Source organism: Macrobrachium rosenbergii, chromosome 8 (assembly GCF_040412425.1).
Source record: "Macrobrachium rosenbergii isolate ZJJX-2024 chromosome 8, ASM4041242v1, whole genome shotgun sequence".
Classification (NCBI taxonomy): Eukaryota; Metazoa; Arthropoda; class Malacostraca; order Decapoda; family Palaemonidae; genus Macrobrachium; species Macrobrachium rosenbergii.
In genome coordinates, this window is record NC_089748.1 from 38,540,546 (window position 1) to 38,562,246 (window position 21,701).

The 21,701-nt window shown below is 36.6% G+C and overlaps 1 long non-coding RNA gene across 1 annotated transcript; it reads left to right on the forward strand.

Moving 5' to 3' along the window:
- The first annotated feature begins 358 nt into the window (after positions 1–358).
- Positions 359–11,466, forward strand: LOC136840716 (uncharacterized). Its single transcript, XR_010853712.1, has 5 exons — positions 359–473; positions 4,033–5,219; positions 6,541–7,395; positions 8,877–8,960; positions 10,113–11,466. It is a non-coding gene; the product is annotated as an uncharacterized lncRNA (long non-coding RNA).
- Positions 11,467–21,701: the final 10,235 nt, after the last annotated feature.

Consider the following 21,701-nt stretch of genomic DNA (forward strand, 5'->3'; position numbering starts at 1 on the left):
TCATTCAAATTTTAGTACATGTTTTCTTTCAGTTCTTCAGCATATACTAACGTAAATAAGACCCAAACAAATTTCCGTCTTCCATTGGATGTTCTTAAACCCATGAAGATTTTCGAGCTTCATTTTATAATTCCTGATTTAAAACCTAAAGGCTCATTTTTAATACTTTCATTGCCATTAAACTGATATTTATGAAAGTAGGTTTTCAGAAATCGTAAACTAATGTTGCGTTCGATTGTGTTTTTCATACATTAGAAAAGGAAACTAGGCAACTGTATGTACATAAACATTGGTTGTGGTGTAGGCCTCTGATTGGTCAAGTTATTTAATTCAAATTTACCTATTAAATCATTTTAATCCTGTGCTTTGGGAGACCCAGTGTAGTTCTAAACACGAAGAGGGGTAGGTGTTATTGGAAACAAGTGTTTACAAAATGAAGAAAAAAGGACTTTGGTAATGGCAAGGCGGTTCAGGTTAGTTTTACTTACATTCATAGCAGGCGTTCTTGGTGCTGTAGGCATTTGGGGTTTGAATGACCAATGGTTATCTTAATATTCATCGAGAGGAGTACTGTGGTCACGAAATCGAGGCTTGAGTAGCTTTCCTATAAAATATTTGTGGATTGGGTACTCCATCGAAGCGGAAAGGCCGCTGTATACGTTTAAAAATTTACTTTCCAAATCTCTGCGAAGATTCTTTAAAGGCTCATGGACTTAGTTGTGATTAGGGGTCCATGCCAGACCTTTTATCGTAAGTGTCCTAGGGTGCTGAAGAGTGTAAGAGGCACGATGTGGACCTCTGGATGCTTTAAACCGACGCAGACGATCTCTGACAGTCCTTTCCGATCTCAGGTAATATGTTAAAGATCCAGCTGCTATCTCGATTACTGGTGCTTTGAATAAAAAATTGAAAAGGGCGACTAGTGCGGTTTTAAACATTCATCAACATTGTCCCGTAGGGAGGTAGTGCCGTCAGTGCACCTCATGCAGTACGCTGTAGGCATCACTTAAAGTTCTTTGCAGCGTCCCTTCGGCCCCTAGCAGCTTCAACCCTTTTCATTCCTTTTTCTGTACCTCCGTTCATATTTTCTTTCTTCCATCTTGCTCAACCCTCTCCTGATGGTTGTTTCATAGTGCAAATGCAAAAATTTTTCCTCCTGTTACACCTTTAAATAAACCATTTTACTGTCAATTTCCCTTTCAGCATCGAATGACCTTATCATAGGTTCCAGTGCTTCGCCATTGGCCTGGATTTTTATATTCCATTCCATTAATATCTTTGGATGAAATGAAATTCAAGTGAAGGAAATTGGATGTCTAGACTTGAGACGATACGGCCCTTTAATATCATAACCTATATTTAAAAATCCATGAAAGTTTTCGTTTTATTTGCCGTTTCTGTATTTGAGCAACATTGGTATTCAACGGCCAAGTACTTGATGTATCAATATCATGAATTCGTAACTTAATTCATGTGTTATTCTGTAATTCATGTGACAATTACTTGAGTACCTGTTGAAGACTCACCATGAATTTGCAACATACTGTTCGAATTAGGGGAACAACGGTGAGCGGTAGACGACAGCTTATAGTGAAACCCAACTTAAATTTCTCAACCCCGGGGGGGGGGTGGGGTTGCTGTCAGTGAACCTCACTTAGTGCACTGTAGGCGTTACTTAGGGTTCTTTGCAGCGTCCCGTAGGACCCTAGCTGCAACCTCATTCATTCCTTTTACTGTACCTCCGTTCATATTTCCTTCCATCGGACTCTACTAACAATTTTTCATAGTGCAACTGCAAAAGCTTTTCCTCCTGTTGCGCCTTTCAGGCCTTTTCTTTAAGCGCTGAATGGCCTCATAGGTCCCAGTGCGTGGCCTTTGGCCTAAATTCTATATTTTAATTCCAGTGCCAATTCCTACATTTCTCACATCACTTAAAGGTATGGCTATTAATTCAGGTTCAGGGCAGGTTTTGACTTTAATTTGAGGTTTTTGTGGTAATATTGTGACGTTTTTCAAACACGGCCATCAGAAGCACGAAATGACACATATATATAGCGTCGATTTTTGCCCCATTTTCTCTGTGGGTAGGATCCAAGAATGACAGTTGTGGGAAACTGACGCACTATAAATCTCTGTCTCTTTTATCAGAAATGAAGAGAAAGCTTTCCAATTACTCTTTCTTCAGCCTGAGTCAACTTCGTTTGACAGCTCGAAGCCTCTGCCACGCCCACCCGTTGTGTCATTAGCCGGGATTTGAAGAAAAAGTCTGGGATTCCCTCGATTCTGACTGGCGTAAGGTTAGGATTTATTTGGTGGGTCTCTCTCTCTCTCTCTCTCTCTCTCTCTCTCTCTCTCTCTCTCTCTCTCTCTCTCTCTCTCTCTCTCTCTCTCTCGCGTTCGTAGTTAAAACCCCGGGAAAAATTCAAAGGAAACTCTTAGGTTTGTCAAAATTGTAAACGTTGTTTTTGGGACAAGATATGGTTGTGTTTTTCAGTTTAATTTTATTCGTCTGTATGTTGGGATAAAAATGTGACTTTTATTATCGTAAGTCCACCAGCCAACAAAGGTCACCGTTGTAGTTAAGTAGTGACTTGCCTTGCCAGGTGACAGGCACCCGGCAGCATTTTCCCCGAGATGTAACAGAGTGCCGAGACCTTTCCCTGAAAAAAGCGGGACGCCATATCTTAAAAACTAACCATAGAATTTTCTTGAAAATAATCTCATTATGTTTCCCACACCCAAATTACAGTTGAGGTAACACTTTAACACTTGGGCAACCTAACCTAACCTAGGAGCATCGTAAAAAAAAAAAAAAAAACGGGGCTGGCGCAATACTAGCATGCATCTCGGGGATGGCCGGCAGTGCTTGGTTCTGGCTCAGTCGGGGTTGGTGAGTGGTGAGTTACCTCCCTTTCTCGAGACAAGGTGGACGTACAACCGTCATTGCGTAAAGTTCTCGAAGCTTTCGAAAATCCTTTGGTGTTATTTACACCGTAGATGTTTCTGGTCAGTGGAGGGATTTGGTTTTTATATTATATTTCCTTACGTATTGGCGGAATTGGTGGTGTCGAGTGTTCAAATAATGAGATTTAAAGTCACATAAATGACTGTAAGTCGGCGTTATCGCGGTGGGATAATTACTAAGGGTACTCGTGACAAATAATGGTGAATGTAGTTCTTATTTATGTATTACCTTCGTCATGTATTAGATAAGTAAATATGGTGATTGGAATATCATTATACGAAGACAATTACCAAGGAAAAAGGCTATACGCTATAACTGAGGATAGGTCGGTGGGACAGCCCACTGCTTTCGTTGTCAGTATGGATGTAAATTGCGTGTTTTAATCATCATTATATTAACTTACAGTCCACTGAGGCCTGCTGCAGTGAATGGTTGGTTAATACCTGAGAACGTGGGGAAAATGAGGGCATTTTTTGTTAAATCTGGGTTTACGAGCAAGTTAGGAGTAGCCACAATGCTACTTATGGAAACTTAATGTTGAAATTTTATGACTGGCTCTAAAACTGCGGTAAAGTCTGCGACAACATACTTTTAGTATCTAGTAAGAATTTTATCTCACTGATATCAGTCACCTACAGGGAATATTTCGTGGCTTAAATATAAAAGGAGTTTTAAACAAACTACAAGTGTGGCTGTGTCCAGATAACGCAAGGTGTTTGTTGAAATCAGTCACTAATAAGCCCTTGCATTTTCATTGCCCCAAAACTGGGGAACTTGAGTATTTAACAACTGTTGTTTTTAGAATGGTAGTTTGGTAGTGACCGAAGATGGATATTAAACATTTTTTTCTCTCAACATTTATAACATTCCTTCTTTTATTGTATTATGCTCTAATCACCTGCAGAGGAGACCAGTTGGTATTTGAGTGAATTTTAGCGTTTTTAACATATATTTCCATAACACAATGGGATTTTCATTCATAGCTTGAGGAATTATAGAGTACAGTTGTGTGTATCAAACGCTTTTCCTGATAAGTAATTAATGTGGATAACTTTTTTTATTTACAGACGAGGTCTCACTTAGGCTACAACAGCCATTTCGAATAGAGTCGTTTCAGTACATCCATGAAGCCAACTCGGTACAACTCACTTGGATTTTTTTTTTTATAAGGCTGGTCAAGTTATCAGATGACTGAATAAAAAAAAGTAATAGATTTGATTACTGACGCTAATTCCAGATAGAGAATTTCATAAAGCAGGAACCCCAATCCCTTATCGGAGAGAGAATTAAGGAATGTCCCTCAATAAAAGCGATATTTGCTGCGTGGCCTCATATCACAAATCCCCGTCAGTGCACCTCACGCGATACACTGTAGGCATTATCACTTAAGGTTCTTTGCGGCGTCCTTTCGGCCCCTATCTACAACCGCTTTCAGCCCATTAACTGTACCTCCGTTCATATTCTCTTTCTCCCATCTGACTTTCCTCTCCTAACAATTGTTTCATAGTGCAACAGCGAAAGGTTTTAAACTCCTGTTCTTTGACCTCATCATAGACCCAGCGCTCGCTTGGCCTGTGGCCTAAATCCTATATTCCATTCCATTATTGCAAATGTATTGTGTTGAAATAATCAAGAGTTAGTGCGGCATTTGGCTCTGAAGTAAACATTGTCGTCAATCCATCTTTAGGAACAATTTAGCTTTTTTTATTATTAGTAAATTAATATCCCAAAATCGGTAAATCAATTATAGACTTGGAAATTTAGATTTAAGACCAACACGGTAGGCTAAGCTATTGTTATGATATTAGAATCACGAAATTGTTATGAATAAAAGTAGTAGCGAAAATGAAAGGTAATAAATAAAAGTAATAAAAAAATTGATAAGTAGTTTTGCGTCTGGTTATTTGTGAAACGTACTTGATATCTGAATTCGGTAAACTTCAATTTACATGGAGATAAATTTTTGTTTGTGCGCCGGATGAGTGTCTATAATGACGTGAATGCAACAATTTTGATTAACAAAAATAACTCGTAATTACTTGAAGAAATTCGGTTTAGCGTTTAAATTGCGTGTGGGGTAACGAACTGAGTTGTATCAAACCGCTTTATAGATGTACTGAAACGACTTCAGTTTGTACCTAAACGACATATGAGGAACCAGGAACCACTTCGCACCGAAAATGTGTAAATGACGTCGAGGTACAATGCTACTCAACATTCATGGCAGAAGGACAGGAATCAACAATTGAACTCGGTGAGTTTTTCATCTGGTTAGATAATCCTTTGAAAAAAAAAAAAGGGGGCCCCATTAATCTATCGATAACGTTCGGTAAAAAATTCATAAATCATTTTTGCATTCAACACGGACTTCCTGAAGGTTTTATATATAGAGTTCTTATATAAAAGTACTGACCTTGAAATGGGAAAAGGTTAATCAAATTTTTAAGGACTGGTCAAGACTCCCGACATCACAAAAACCTCCTCCTCTTCCTCACTATACATATTAGCTAAAGGGTATACTGTACTCCATATTAAATCACCTTCATACTTTTGCTGTAACCATCATACTAGTATATGTGCTATTAGTAGCATTAACTGCCCTGCTAGTAGTAGTAACTTCCCCACCAGTAGCAGTAACTGTCCTACTTGTAGCATTAACAAAAAGGAGTTCATTAATTTTCATAAGCGCCAATCCTTTCCAAAGGTCTTTTAGCAATCTCTCTGGGAGTGGGCGCTGACTGACCTGGCCACACTGATTAGTGAGAGGTTTGTATGGCCAGGATCTCCATAAATCTTACCACCTTGCTAAAACCTAACCCTACCCTCCCCCCTTTAATACACAACTGTCAGCAAAGTTTTTTTTTTTTTTTAATGACACTACTTCCTGAACTAATCCAACTTTGTCGTTTTATTCTGTGCTCTCTTTGCTTTGTACGCGTACTGTAATATACACCAAGCAAACCTGATTCTTCCGCCAAAGGCATCAGGCATGAATGGATACATTACTCTGCATCTCAGTCATAAAACAGAGCTGAGTTTTAAAATAGTCAGTATCAGTGCTCCATAAATGACAGGCTCTTGTGTCTAGGTCTATCAGTTCAGTACATAGACCTATTGCATTGCTTGTCTTTGAGCTTACAAATACTACACCAGGTCTGGTTCCTTTATTAGAGTTAAGGTTAAATGCAACTAACACTGGACAAATGAAGAATCTCTCTCTCTCTCTCTCTCTCTCTCTCTCTCTCTCTCTCTCTCTCTCTCTCTCTCTGGGTGTTTTGAGTAGTTGATCGCGTCTGATCCACGACAAAGGGGCTTCGATTTTTTAGTCTATAACGACAATACCATGATGATGCCAGTTACTCCTGAGTGGTGAGGAAGTATATATTACATTTGTTTACCGAATATATGCTAAAGAAGCATAACGCTTCAGATGCAATGTATCAGAAAGTAGCGATATACAAACGAACATAGTTTGGGAAATTATGACTTGATCAACTCATTAAGGGAAAGTTTAGGCTATAATTCATTATTTCATATTCAAATAGATTTTTTATATTGATTTTTTCCTTTTTCAGGTTCATTGCTGTTCTGATGACGAATAAGGCAGACGGAAGAGGATTTACTACATGAAATTTGAAAGACCATGAATCCTCTAGGCTTGAAAAATGTAAAGGGTGAAGACAGTAACCAAAATTACTCCTGCTGAAAGAAAAACAAAAGACTAGGACAGCGAATATCTTCAGTTCAATAAAGGAAACGACGGTCTTATAAAAAAAAAGATCTTTCCGAGAAAAGTGATATGGCAAAATACCATTATAATCACATATAAATTAGGAACATAGAATTCAGGTGTGCCAAACTGCAAGTATTCAGTAAAAGCTGCCTACCTGCTACTCCCTCGGCCGTGACATCACTGTCAGGTATGCTTACACCCACAACGGTCGGACAATCTTCTGCCAAGACTTGGCTGGTTGGCAACTGTATGGCCCACTTTGGGAAACAGGCTCCCGTTGCAAATCCCTTAGTAAGCAGAGAATTTATCAGTCAAGTTCAACAAGGTGATATAGGAGCATATAATCTCAGCATTTAATCTCCCGAGACTTTCTTACAAAGCAGGAAATTGTTAGAGGAATATTTATGAATCCACCTTCAATTAATTGCTCTCGAGTATGTCTACACATTGGATCACGGAGGAGTGAGAATTTTTGGAACAGGAATATTCAGTAAGTTGAGGTATTAAATAAGATGTGAAAACATGGACATATCAAGAGTATTGAAACATGAGAAGTAGTTTTTCAAGAAAATACACGAAAACTGGGGAGAGGAACTGCCTGATGAACCAATTGAGGACCAATAGGAGGGACTGCCTTAACCTAACAGGAAGAGAGAAACCTTTCTACAGGATACTATCTCAACCTGGATTATATTTGGTGAGTACTGAAGTGTTTAGTTGTGTGAATTCCCGTTTAATCTTTAATGAGACTATATTTAGGTAGTTTAACACTTTAAAATCCTATTTATGTAACTAATACGAACACGTGAGTAGAGAATTAGGAAACTGTGGTAAAACCGGAGTGGACGCACCAAAAGAATAAACAATCTAAAAGTGGTATTTACTATGGCTAAGAGCGCAAATGTTCATGTTCACAGAATTACTGAAAGTGCTGAAAGGAAAGTAGACTTTGAGGGTGATTAAAGGAATGCCGTATATCTATAAGAGATTGGTGCGAAGGGAGTTTGAATGTGTGTGCTAAATTACAAAGCATCATTGTCGAAGTGAAGAGATGTTTCCTTCGTGAGGTGTTAGGGCGTTCTCAGTTGCAGACACACCCTTCCTCCGTGATTCTAATGAAAATAAACTAAAATATCTTTCGAAAATGTTTATATTATTGCAGTAACTAAGCACAATTATGTAAATGAAAAACTTCTCATCTCTGGGTCACTGTAATCGTCACTAAATTATGTGAGAATCTATGTCACTTTTGATATAGCGTATATTGTTAATGCTCAGTATTTCTAGATTTTTATGATTTCAACAAGTATTCTTTTTGGTTCAGTCTCCAGTGAACAAGATAGTTGTACAGGTTTACCCAGCATGCTATCCAGGTCTATCCACATCTCATGAATTAATTTCCTGCACTTGGGTTAATTTTGGACCTTATTCCCAAATTTGTAACCCCTGTGCACCTCACGTGGTGCACTGTGGACATTCCTAAAGGGCGTTTGCAGCGTTTTTTCGGCCCCTACCTGCGCCCACTGTATAGCCTTTTACTTCAAGTCCACTAACACTTCCTTCTTTTGATTCTTCGTTCAACTGTAGGGTTTCGTTCAGTTCCTTGTATTCCATCTTTATTTTCTGTATCTGTCTTGCTGTCCAACCACTCCAACTCCCTCTTGTCACTTTCTTAAGCGCCAAATGACCTTAAGTGCCCCCTTTCAGTGCTTGGCTTGACACCCCAAATTTCATTAATCAATTATAAATCCGTCAAAACTAAAAGCTTGCCAGAAAAATTTAACGTACTGAATTTTTTTTATATATAAAATAATAAAAGCCCCCTCTGTCGACTTTGACTTTGATGTGAAGGCCATTTGCAGTGAATTAAGGTGACGGTATATTATTACATCTGGATTACCTTTGATTCTGAGTGCATCTTGACTGTATCAGAGTTGGGACCACAGTATTACTGAACTTCTTTTGAACTGTTGGGCACTGGTTTAGAATTAAGTCAAGATGCATTCTTAAACGACCGTTGATGTCCAGGGCATATGTTACTGAATTAAGAGTCTGGACTACTATGCATCATATCTGTACTGTCTTTAATGTACAGGACATTTTTACTCAACTTTGAGGACACTCTTTCATAGACCTTAATTTCCCATAATTTAATTAATGTCTTTCTCATTCTTTCAGGTTATCCACAGCCAGCAAGTTCTTGAAGGAGATAATTGAAGAATTTTGAAGAAAATGCTCCAGGTTGTATAACACTTCAGAAAGGTAGGTGTTTGATGCACATTGAATGTGATTCTTTGGGAATGTTTATAATTTGTGCGGGATAGAAATGGTTCATCAGATTGATTCGAAACCACAGATTTAGAAGTTGTTTTTATAGGAGCTGAAAATGGTGTAATATAATGTATTGGACCTAGGCCTAGGACTAAGGACAGAATTATGAAATAGTTAGATTAAAAGTGAAACTGAAGGTCGTGGACTGTCAGTGCCAATAGCTCTTAAAATATTCTAATAAAGTTATTAATTTTGTTAAAGTAACTCTAACTACAGTAGTACAATGAGCTAGGAAGCAGATCTTTGTAGGATTCTTAACTTTTGTATAAAAAAATCTTGGTATTTTGAAATTGTTTAGTTCTGTAAAATTAGTTTAATTTTTTCTGTCACTCCCCAGGGATTATGAGTCAGTTGTATTGTATATTATAAAGTGGTCTGGCTTTTGACGAGTACCGTCAGAAAGTCAATAAAGAGAGCAGTAACTGGCTCTTTTCTTAAAGTACCTGAGCCAACCAGGGAGCGCTTGGGTGCTCTAAGACAACTTAGAGAGAGGTGAGGCATCGTTGGTGCTGAAAAATCTTACCAGATTACGTGAAAATGTTGAAATAGTCTTATAAATGTTATAGCCCGACCCAAGCAGCAATAATAATAATAATAATAATAATAATAATAATAATAATAATAATAATAATAATAATAATAATAATAATAATAATACACTTAAAGATAAGGAACTTTTTACATTGATGTAATAATTGAAACTTACTCTAAGAAGCCATTCACGTTTTTGTGAAAATTTCATTGCAATCCAGCTTTCAGTTATCGTAATATTTACTCTAGCTTTGAATAAATAAGTTTCATTTCACAAGGATGTTTATAAAAAATTAAAGACGTTTGAAACTAGTCTTAAAAATATCCTGCCCAATCTGTGACCCTTTTAGTGAAAGGGGCCTAGGTATAGGATGATTGGGGCCTGGTTGTATAAAAATATCCTGCCCAATCTGTGACCTTCTTTTAGTGAAAGGGGCTGCAGCGATATGATTGGGGCCTGGTTATATAAAATTATCTGTTATCTGAAAAACCTTGCAAGCCAAAAGACCTCAAGCTTGATATGAAGTCATTAACTATTACTCTTCTCTTCAGGAAAGTAGCTGCAGCGAGCACGCACAGATGGGACAAGTTGAACAGGCATAAATGAAACCAGTAGATTAGATGTCAGTCTGGCACAGTTCCACAATTATCTTCTTGTAAAAAGAAGAAGACCATTTACTGAAGAGACGACTACATTGCCATCTGTCAAACCTGTACAAAGGGCCTGAATGAAATGGGAAAATGGCCTAACAAAAAGTCATACTTTCACATGAGATTATAATCTTACTTGTGTTGAAAAATTTTTTTTAAACTATGGCAGTGTTAAGTTTGTAGTCATGAGAAAGTGTTATTTTATCAAGGTCATGGCAGAACTATAGAGGTCTTTACCATGTGAGGCAGTTCATGTGATTCAAGACTTATAATTTTATTATTTCAACCCGTTAGTGGTTAAATATTTAGGGATACATATATTCATTTCTTCTTAGTTTAATGTTAGCAGGTAACTCAGTATTGTTCAGGGTGTACAGAATTTTTCACACCTGAAGGTTATTTAAGCTTTATCTTAACTAATAGACATTTACTTAGATTCTTCATAAGTTTATTATCAGGTAACTTACAGCTCAGTATGTTTCAGGATACGTAGTCTAGTTGTCTTGCTAAGATTTCCCATCACCTTAATATCAGCTGTCGGTTATTTCAATATATCTCAGAATACAAACTTTGTTTTCCACTGGAATTTCTCTTATCAAATATAAGGCAGGTCAATGTTAGGCATGCATATTGTTTAATGAATTTTCTTACCAGTTTAACAGTAGCTGTGTTGTACCTCAGAATAATGCAGGATATATCAAGGCCAAAAGAAAGGGGTGGTCTGCTCACTTCCCCCCAAAATCCCCCATGTAGGCGGGGCATTGTCCACCTCCTTATTGCGTCAGCTGGTGAACTGCCGTAATGGCCTTAGGATATATAATCGTTTTTACGTAAGATTCGGAAGTTTAATATGTCAAGTACTTCAGTACATTTCAGGAGAGTTTTATTTTGATTTCTTCCCCGTTTAAAATGACTCTCAGTTCAATCACTTTTAGGATGTACTGTATAGGGGTTTTTTTTATTTAAATTCTTGATCATTTTAATATTAGCTATCGAGTGTTCTGTATGTTTCAGGATACGTAGTTTTGCTTTTACTTGAATCTAGTATTAGTTTTCTATCAGTCACAAGTAGCCAAGTGTATCCGGATACATAGGTAAATTTCTTTGTCAATAATAGCTATGTGGAATACTTCAGGGTACTTTTTTCTTCACGTTAGATTCAGAAGTCTAAGATCGGCTCTCCGAAAGCTCAGGTTGTTTCAGGATGATGCTCTCTCTCTCTCTCTCTCTCTCTCTCTCTCTCTCTCTCTCTCTCTCTTTAAACATTCTTCCCCAGTCAGATTCTATCTTTCCATGTACCAGTTACCATTTCTGCCTCCCTAAAGTTTCTCTCTCTCTCTCTCTCTCTCTCTCTCTCTCTCTCTCTCTCTCTCTGCTAATTTAAATATCTTATGAGTTCAATACAGCAATGTTTTTTTATAAAAACATTTCAATTGAATTTCCAGGCTACCAAATAGCTTAGTACATTTCAGGATACATAATTTTTACCTGAAATTCTCATTAGTTTATTACCATCTATCAGGTAGCTGAGGATGTTTCAGGGAACATAATATTAAACTTGAATTTCTTATTAACGTGATACCAGCTATAGGTAGTCAAGGCTACATTCTGACTATTTCGTATCGAGAAGTCACTTGTGTTTGAGGACAGTCTTTTATCAATTTAGTTTTGATTTGCAGTATCCAGTGGGTCATTGTTCAATATACACTTGCCTGGGATTTTTAGCAGGTTATTCTTATTATTTTCAGTCATATTCCTGAAGTACAAAAATGATCAGTGGCAAAAACTAATGTAAGTTTGAAAGAATAGGTTTTGCTAATTGGTAGAATATTTTTCGTAGTGGTCAGTTTAGTTGGTCATAGTTATGTGGAATAAAACTGTGAGGTGCTAACCTTTATGGAACAGGTAATGTTTTCGTCTAAATTACAAATGATTTCTGTTATTTTTTCAACAAGTCTGTAGATATTCTTGAACTAGCTTCCTTCAAAGTAGGGACTAGGAATTAGGCTTTTCATATATTCCTCATAGTCTTCATCCATAGTTAGTTTCTTTATTGATTTATATCAGAGTTCCTTTAGAATTAGATTTAATGATAATTTCAAAGTCATGTGTTATTGTAATGTTATGTAGGCATTGGTACTTCTGCTTTAAAACGTTTAGGCTACTAAAAGGCCTTGCTTCATACAGGAGAGATATCACAGCCTGAAGCATTTACACGTTTCAGCTGTTAAGACAAGATATTTTTCAAAATCTTGTTTATCAGTTTTATCTCAAATTTTATGACAAAAAGAACTTGTCATCCTTATCAGGCGGTTATATAAAACTGTCATTTTTGTACAAAGCTTGCCATGACAATAATGCATCTTGCTTAACGTTAAACGTACGTAAATTCTAAAAGTTAATACTATAAATACTGTTGAATACCTTACCAAGAATATTATTATCATGGCATGTCTGCATATTTCAAGACACTGTTGGCATGTGAAGGTTTCAAATTAAAATTGTTACTTTTAGGGCAGTTTGTTATTGTTCGTAATTGTACTGTATTATAGTTAAATTATCTAATAAGTGAACTCTAAATTTTAGTGTTACTTGAATTTGCAATACTGATAAAGATATTTTATGTCAATGATGCAGTCATACTGAATGGGTCATTTGGGGATTACTGGTTTTTCCCTCGAAATTATATTCTAGGGAAATGAATCTGTAAGTAGACTCAAATTCAAGGCGTTTTAATTGAGATTAGGTATTGCTAACAATGGCATCTTAGGTATATGAATAAGTAAACTCGAAAATGTTCTTTTAAGGCAGTGGTTCTCAACCTTGGGGGCGTCAGCAATTTACAGGGGGTGGGGGGCGCGAGCCCTAGGGAAAATTTAATCATTCTCCAGTTATATTCGTTATTCTCTGAAGTGTGAGGAACTGATATTCAGAAGTTTATAAAAAAAATACAAAGTATCGCCTTATAACGTTAGTTTCCTATAGTCTACTACTCTAGTTAGACTCGTTGGGCTGACCATGTTCTGTAATTATTTACTTCTCTCCCTATCCCTTGAAACCCCTTCTCTTTAGCTTTTTTTTTTTTCCTTTAAATCTGGGAGGGAATTAAATTCATAGATGCAAGGTGGGCGTGGAGGGAAGGACCAGCTCTTAGAGGGGCGTGGTAATGAAAAGGTTAAGAACCACTGGTTTTAAGGAAGTTTAATAGGGATATTTTTGATACATGAATAAATAAACTAAGTTATGATTAGGGTTTAATCGTCTTAAATGTTATTACATTGATTGACAGACACTTTGGAGAGAGAAAATCATCTCGGGAACTATTCGTTAATTTTTCATTAGAGCACTTAAATATTCTTCAGACCTTTGTTATAAACGGAAGTTCATATCTTAGTGGACTTCTTATGAATTAGGATGGTATAAACGTTTAATAAACTGGTATTATTATTCAGAAATTCTGGTTACAAGTTCACTTTTCAAAAGATCGTCTGACAATGAAGCCATGTCAACAAGTAGCCACACATAAAGTACAGGTCGTTTCAGGCGCCATGGAGGATATTTCGAATCGTTTTCACAAATGAAATCTTGTCAGAAGAAGAGTTCTGTCGCAGCTTTGGAACCAAATCAGTTGGGAGAATGTAGTCAGGTTATAAAAAGGTATATCTTGCATGCTTTTGGCTTTGTTAATGTAAATTGTTTGATAAATTCAAGTTTATAATTTCTGGTTATATGTTTTGTAAGTCTTAGGATTCCTAATGCGACAGTGTGTTGACTTCTGGAGAGTATTTTAGGTTAAGATGTTAATCAATTTTCTTTTTGTTTTTTTGTGTTCATATGTTTCATAAAATTCCCATTGAAGTTCAGTAATTTGATCAGATTAAGATTCAGTTAACTGTTAATGTTAAAATTTAACTTTAAAACCTAAATAATGGGAAAGTTATTGTAATAGCAATTTGTGTTAATTCTTGTTTCTGTATAAGGACTTCTGTATATCAACTTTTTGTTCAGTTCTTATCAAGTCTTGGCCTTCATTTAGCAAAAACAAAAAAGTCAACCGTGCCTTCCTTAGTTCATAGCAAAACAAAAGACTAGACCCTATTAAAAAAACTGTAGTGGCATCGAAGAAAATTATAACTCTGTCTAGTTTCTCCTTGGTATACCAAACAGACATTGCAATCTAGATTTGATGTACCCTGAATTCGTAGACTTATTGTTAAAACCAGGTATTTTCGTACAATAATTTCAATAACATTTCAATAACTAAGACGTTGTTCCAGCTGCTTCATCACAACCTTCCATTCTGATTAGACTTCCCTCTTGATGAGCTTGAAACCACAAGCGTAACACATTCAAGGGCATTTCTTCACTCTCCAGCTTAAGCTGCTGCACCGAAACACTTTGGAAAGTCACAACACAACTTTGAGGCTAAAGAATTCCAATCTTTTTGCACTGTAGAAACAGTTCTGATCACTTGTACACTTGGCAGAAGAAAACCTGCACAGTTCATGCTATGATGAAGTCCACGTGCTTTTGCCCTGAGGAGATTTCTCTCTCTCTCTCTCTCTCTCTCTCTCTCTCTCTCTCTCTCTCTCTCTCTCTCTCTGTTTTACTGAACCACCTCTTCACATTTTGCTCCTTTTCGAAGTCTCTACATGGTTCTCTGAAGATTCATTACATAGTTTTCCCAAGCTGCACTGTACACCTCACCACACACACACACACACTCCCCAAAGAATTGTTGGCATTACTTTCAGACAGGGATTAAGTGCCTCAATCTTAACCATTTTCACATTTACATTCTCACTCTAAATACCCACTTGAACTACACACTTATACTACACACCAAGGAGCTGTTGCCATTGCTTCCAGACAGGGATTCAGAACCTCATGTCTTTTTCAGGATTCAGAACCTCATTTTCACACTTACATTCCTCCTCTAAATGCACGCAAACCACACGCTTATAGGTGTTCATTAGTTAATGGTAATAGATATTTGAATCTTAGATTGGTAGGGCATGAAATTGAGGTGAATCATTGGATGTAAAGATATTTTGTTGTGTCACCATATTCTTCTGAAGTGAATTCTATAGCATTTTTTTTTTTTTTTTGTCGTAAATTTGGAGTAGTTCATGTTTTGTAATGTGCTTATGTTAGGAGTTTCATCTTATCTTAATATTTGAGAAGGGAGGCTTTTTTTGTAGCTCTGTGTACAAAGTAAGAACTTGAACAGTGTCTGTCAAAAAATAAACATTAATCTGTTAACCAGAACAGTTTCAAGAAACTGAGAATTGTTGCTCATTATTAAGGGACGTAAGTTGAAATACAGAAGTCCTCATGTGTACTGTATACATATACCTTGTGTAAAAAACTGGAAATGATTAAAATAAAGGACTCCTTGGGGTCAGCACTGCAGTGCCCCGAAGGAGGGAATGCCCCCAGCAGGAGGTATACAGCCAGTCGGTTACCAACTTTGAAGTCGACCCAAAGGGCTTAAGTTTTCTAAGCTGACAGCTGATTGGCTGAGGTGGGAAGAGCCTCGTATGTACTTCTCTTAGCTTTCCCAGATGTTCCAATTTTCCGTGCCACAAATGAGAATGTTGAATGTCAAAAAGAACTTTTATGTATGGGAGGTCCAAGGAGAGTGTGGTCATGTCACAACTAAGATAAGCCTAGACCTGTTCATTCATAATGCTGTAGTATTTGTACATAAGCAATGCTTGCTTGGCATGTAGTGTCTTGATACAGTGCATGAGCCTGTAGATTTTTAACACTAGAATTTTGTATCAAACGATGTGTGATGGCCAAAAAAAAAATCCTTCGTTCACCTTTCTATGAATAATTTGTAAGAAAATCTATGATTTTCATATATTTTGACATTGCGTTGTCGGTTTTCTTTGAGAATAATTATGGAATTGTCTTCAGCGTCTTATTACAGAATCTGGGTCTCTTATTTTATCTTGTAGAATACGAGAAACATTGAGCAATGACACTTGTTTATGATGTATATGTTTTCGAAAGTGTTTGCCTTTGTACTCTTGGCTTTTTAGCTGCCAGTGTCTTTTCTGAGAATTGTGCATAAATTTACTTATGAACATTTGTGGATAGGGGAATTTGATCTGTCTTCAGAGATATCTATATATAAAATTGACTTACTCCTTATGGATAGTTGACTAACATTGCTTCGTATAATTCGATATAAAAGAAGTCTATATGTATGACTTCAAGTTCCTGGATTATTTTCTAAGAAAATCCTCATTTTCGAGGAGATTTTTATTTTGAATTATCACATTTTACTTGTAAGTTAATGATTAGACTCCGTTGTTCAAATGATTTCCTGGCGAAGTTCATTTAGATTTTGATGTAATATCGGCAATTATAATTTCTAGAGCATCGTTTACTAAGATTAGAATGCTTATTTTCTTTGGCAGAATTTTTCCGTTTTGCTGATGTTGAATTTGGTTGATTGTATCAAACACTGATTTTCTACGGTAACTTACAGGCATTGTTTCACAAGATTACTCTTTTAAGTACTTAATATCATTTATATCCTTCAGATGTCTTAAAAGATACGTTTCAAATCATTTGTAAAGCCTTAAAGTAAGTCTTGTCAGGACATTTTGAAAGTTAAAGGTTATCCTGTTGGTCAAGTCTACGACAAGACTTTTTAATTATATTTCGGACACATGCCGTCTTTCCAAAAGGGGGTACCAGCTTGGGGCTCAAACACCTTCTCCGTCTTAGGCCTGACATTCATTCGTGTGCTTGAAATAAAGAAAGGATGAATACCATTAGGGCTATTTTTTAGAAGTCTGTTGAGAAACCTTACAAAGTTCATAGTATCGTCAGGAATTAGAAAAAACTGGGTGTTTCTTAATTAGGAGGAGTTTTGATAATACTTGGCCTAGAAATTGACAAACTAAGCTTGTTGACAAGAGTAATGTGTAATAATGCGTCTTTTCATTTATTGGAAAAGTTGGTTAAAATGTTTCTTTATAACTTAGCAAAAGGCATGCAGGGATTTTGAGACTTGAATGATTGAAGAAAATGAATTTTTGAACAATGGCTTCCCCTGTTATTTAATATGATGTGGAAACTGTCCTCAGTTTTAGGTTACCTTTCCAGTGGAGGGCTTGACTGATGTAAAAGTATACCAGTGTAAAGCTTGGTAAGATTTAGATGAATCAGATGCTATGGAGAAGCTAGATGCGATTTCTTACAGAACTTACAGAAACCCATAAATGTTGTTAATTGACTTCAGGTGTTCACGGGTTTCCTCTTGAGGGTTTCAAAAAATGGAATCATTGTACTGGTTTACTGAGCTGTGTGTTGGCTCACAGAATTGGAGAAGCATGTCCCTGATGTGAGGTTATGTAACACTGGTGGTGTTGTGAGGTGTTTTGTTGTTGAGAGAATTTCTGATACGAGATTTGATTTTTGTGGATATTTAGATGTGCAATAGGTATAGCTATTTCACTGTTCCAAAGCTGTCTTGGCACTAGCCACTGTGTTATAGTGTTAACTGATTTTACAGCTGACATACCTTATCTTGTATAACTTAATGTAAGTTAGAAATTTTCCTGGTTTTTACATTATGTGAACCTTACCTTTCATGACGTCATTGGATTTGTATGAAGGTTTTTGAGGTTTGAGAGTGAAGGTCGAAGCTGACAATACATGTAATATTGGACTAAATAAGTATTTTTATGATGGTGACGATGGTAGAGTTTTGTGAAAGAGAAACTAAAGGTTGAAGTTTGGTGTTTATACGATGGATGAGTTTTGTGAAAATAAGAAGGTTGGTTTTTCGCAAATGATAAGAGGTTGTGATTATTGTGCTCTTAGTTCATGACAGTAAATTTTGCTTCGCAGGAAAGCTTGATACTCCATAGCTTGTGACTGTTAAAATGAGATCGTGATGGAATTTTACATTTGGTCAGTATTGCCTTGTGATAGAGATTATTGAAGTACTCTTCTGTGATGGTCCACTTTGGGACTGGGGCAGTTTGGTTTATGACAGGGAAGTTTGGAATACGGACAAAGTAAGTTTGTGAATGTAGTGTTGGGCATTTTGGAAATGTTTATCTGTGATTATCTGGTCTTCAGCTGTTACTTGGTGACAATGAGCTTGATACTGGGATGTCAGGTGATGACAGTTTTTTGGTACTCATTTATTAGTAGAAGACAGTGGATCTGGTATTTTGCAAAATTTTTGGTGACATTGAAATTTGGTATTCAGAAATCAGTTAATGACAATAATTTATAGTATTCATAAATTAGTTGATGATAGTGGATTTCAGTGTTCAGAAATGAATTCGTAACATAGGTGCATCGAATTCAGTGTGAGTGTTAGTCCTTAACAGCTGGGTATGTGATATCTATTCTGAGATTTAATATGCATACGTTACTGTGTAGTAAATAGGGCTCCAAGCATTGCTTGTGATAAGTTGGGTCCGTCTTGCTGGTGCACGATGGTAGAATCAGGATTCATCATCATTAGAAGTACCCGAGTATAAGATACAAAGTTTAAAGTACTCGATATGTTTGCTGGTGTTTGAAACAAATCCAGGTTTCAGAAAAAATTGGTTTAATATCAACTGGGATTCAGGAAGTCTTTGCTCTTGGCAGATTTTGTTTTAGAAAGTTTGTTAGCTTATGATGGTGTTGTTTTCAGAAAGTCTATGATACTTTCACATTTCTTGGTTTTTTTAAGAGTCTGTCAGTCGTTGGTACTTTCACATTTCACTGCTTGAGGTTTTTGAGAAGTTTCTTTGATATTTTGCTTTCAGGAACTTTGTTGTGACACTCTTGCTTTTAGGAAGTCTGTTATTGTGTGACACTTTTACTTTAGAAAGTCTCATTACTTTTAAGAAGTCTCTTAATCTGTGAAACTTTCTCTGAGAAAGTTTGATTCTTCATGGCAGTTTTCTTTCAGAAAGTCTGCTTGCTATGGTTTTGCATTCAAGAAATGTATTGGGTTGTAATAAGCTTAGAAAATTTGTGACATATTTTCTTGTACAATGTCTGTGTGTTGCTTTTATTTTCATGTAGTCTGTAGCTTTGTGGTTGTTTTGCCTTAGGGGAAGTTTTTTGTGTTGCTTTTATGTAGTCTGTTGCTTTGTGGTTGTTTTGCCTTAGGGGAAGTTTTTTGTGTTGCTTTTATGTAGTCTGTTGCTTTTGTTGCTTTTATGTAGTCTGTTGCTTTGTGGTTGTTCTGCCTTAGGGGAAGCTTTTTTGTGTTGCTTTTATGTAGTCTGTTGCTTTGTGGTTTGCCTTAGGGGAAGTTTTTGTTTTGCTTTTTTATGTAGTCTGTTGCTTTGTGGTTGTTTTGCCTTAGGGAAGTTTTTTGTGTTGTTGCTTTGACTTTTATGTAGACTGTTGCTGGTTGTTTTTTTGGTTGTTTTGCCTTAGGGGAAGTTTTTGTGTTGCTTTTTGTAGTCTGTTGCTTTGTGGTTGTTTTGCCATGTAGTCTGTTGCTTTTTGTAGGTTGTTTTGTTTTTAGGGAGTCTTTTTTGTGTTGTTTTTATGTAGTCTGTTGCTTTTGTCTGTTGTTGTTTGCCTTAGGGAAGTTTTTTGTTGCTTTTATATAGTCTGTTGCTTTGTGGTTGTTTGCCTTTGGGAAGTTTTTGTGTTGGTGGTTGTTTGCCTTAGGGGAAGTTTTTGTGTTGCTTTTATGTAGTCTGTTGCTTTGTGGTTGTTCTGCCTTCAAAAGTTTTTTTTGTGTTGCTTTTATTAGTCTGTTGCTTTGTGGTTGTTCTGCCTTAGGGAAGTTTTTGTGTTGCTTTTATGTAGTCTGTTGCTTTGTGGTTGTTTGCCTTAGGGAAGTTTTTTTTGTGTTGCTTTTATGTAGTCTGTTGCTTTGTGGTTGTTCTGCCTTAGGGAAGTTTTTGTGTTGCTTTTATGAATCTGTTGCTTTGTGGTTGTTTGCCTTTAGTTTTTTGTGTTGCTTTTATGTAGTCTGTTGCTTTGTGGTTGTTTTGCCTTAGGGGAAGTTTTTTGTGTTGCTTTTATGTAGTCTGTTGCTTTGTGGTTGTTTTGCCTTAGGGGAAGTTTTTTGTGTTGCTTTTATGTAGTCTGTTGCTTTGTGGTTGTTTTGCCTTAGGGGAATGTTTTTGTTGTTTTATGTAGTCTGTTGTTGCTTTGTGGTTGTTTTGCCTTAGGGAAGTTTTTTGTGTTGCTTTTAAGTCTGTTGCTTTGTGGTTGTTTCTGCCTTAGGGAAGTTTTTTGTGTTGCTTTTATGTAGTCTGTTGCTTTGTGGTTGTTCTGCCTTAGGGGAAGTTTTTTTGTGTTGCTTTTATGAAGTCTGTTGCTTTGTGGTTGTTCTGCCTTAGGGAAGTTTTTTTGTGTTGCTTTTATGTAGTCTGTTGCTTTGTGGTTGTTCTGCCTTAGGGGAAGTTTTTTGTGTTGCTTTTATGTAGTCTGTTGCTTTGTGGTTGTTCTGCCTTAGGGGAAGTTTTTTTGTGTTGCTTTTATGTAGTCTGTTGCTTTGTGGTTGTTTTGCCTTAGGGGAAGTTTTTTGTGTTGCTTTTATGTAAAAGTTTTTGTGTTGCCTTAGGGAAGTTTTTTATGTAGTCTGTTGCTTTGTGGTTTGTTTGCCTTAGGGAAGTTTTTTGTGTTGCTTTTATTAGTCTGTTGCTTTGTGGTTGTTTTGCCTTAGGGAAGTTTTTTGTGTTGCTTTTATGTAGTCTGTTGCTTTGTGGTTGTTTGCCAAAAAAAGGGAAGTTTTTGTGTTGCTTTTATGTAGTCTGTTGCTTTGTGGTTGTTCTGCCTTAGGGGAAGTTTTTGTGTTGCTTTTATGTAGTCTGTTGCTTTGTGGTTGTTTTGCCTTAGGGAAGTTTTTGTGTTGCTTTTATGTAGTCTGTTGCTTTGTGGTTGTTTGCCTTAGGGAAGTTTTTGTGTTGCTTTTATGTAGTCTGTTGCTTTTGGTTGTTTGCCTTTGAAGTTTATGAAAGTTTTTGTGTTGCTTTTTCTGTTGTTCTGCCTTAGGAAAGTTTTTGTGCTTAGTCTGTTGCTTTTGGTTGTTCTGCCTTAGGAAGTTTTTTGTGTTGCTTTTATGTAGTCTGTTGCTTTGTGGTTGTTCTGCCTTAGGGAAGTTTTTTGTGTTGAAGTCTGTTGCTTTGTGGTTGTTCTTTAGGGAAGTTTTTTTGTGTTGCTTTTATGTAGTCTGTTGCTTTGTGGTTGTTTGCCTTAGGGGAAGTTTTTTGTGTTGTTGTTTTTTAGAAAAGTGTTGCTTTTGCTTTGTGGTTGTTTTTTGTGGTTGTTTCAATTGCCTTAGGGAAAGTTTTTTTGTGTTGCTTTTATGTAGTCTGTTGCTTTGTGGTTGTTTTGCCTTAGGGGAAGTTTTTTTGTGTTGCTTTTATGTAGTCTGTTGCTTTGTGGTTGTTCTGCCTTAGGGGAAGTTTTTTTGTGTTGCTTTTATGTAGTCTGTTGCTTTGTGGTTGTTCTGCCTTAGGGGAAGTTTTTTTGTGTTGCTTTATGTAGTCTGTTGCTTTG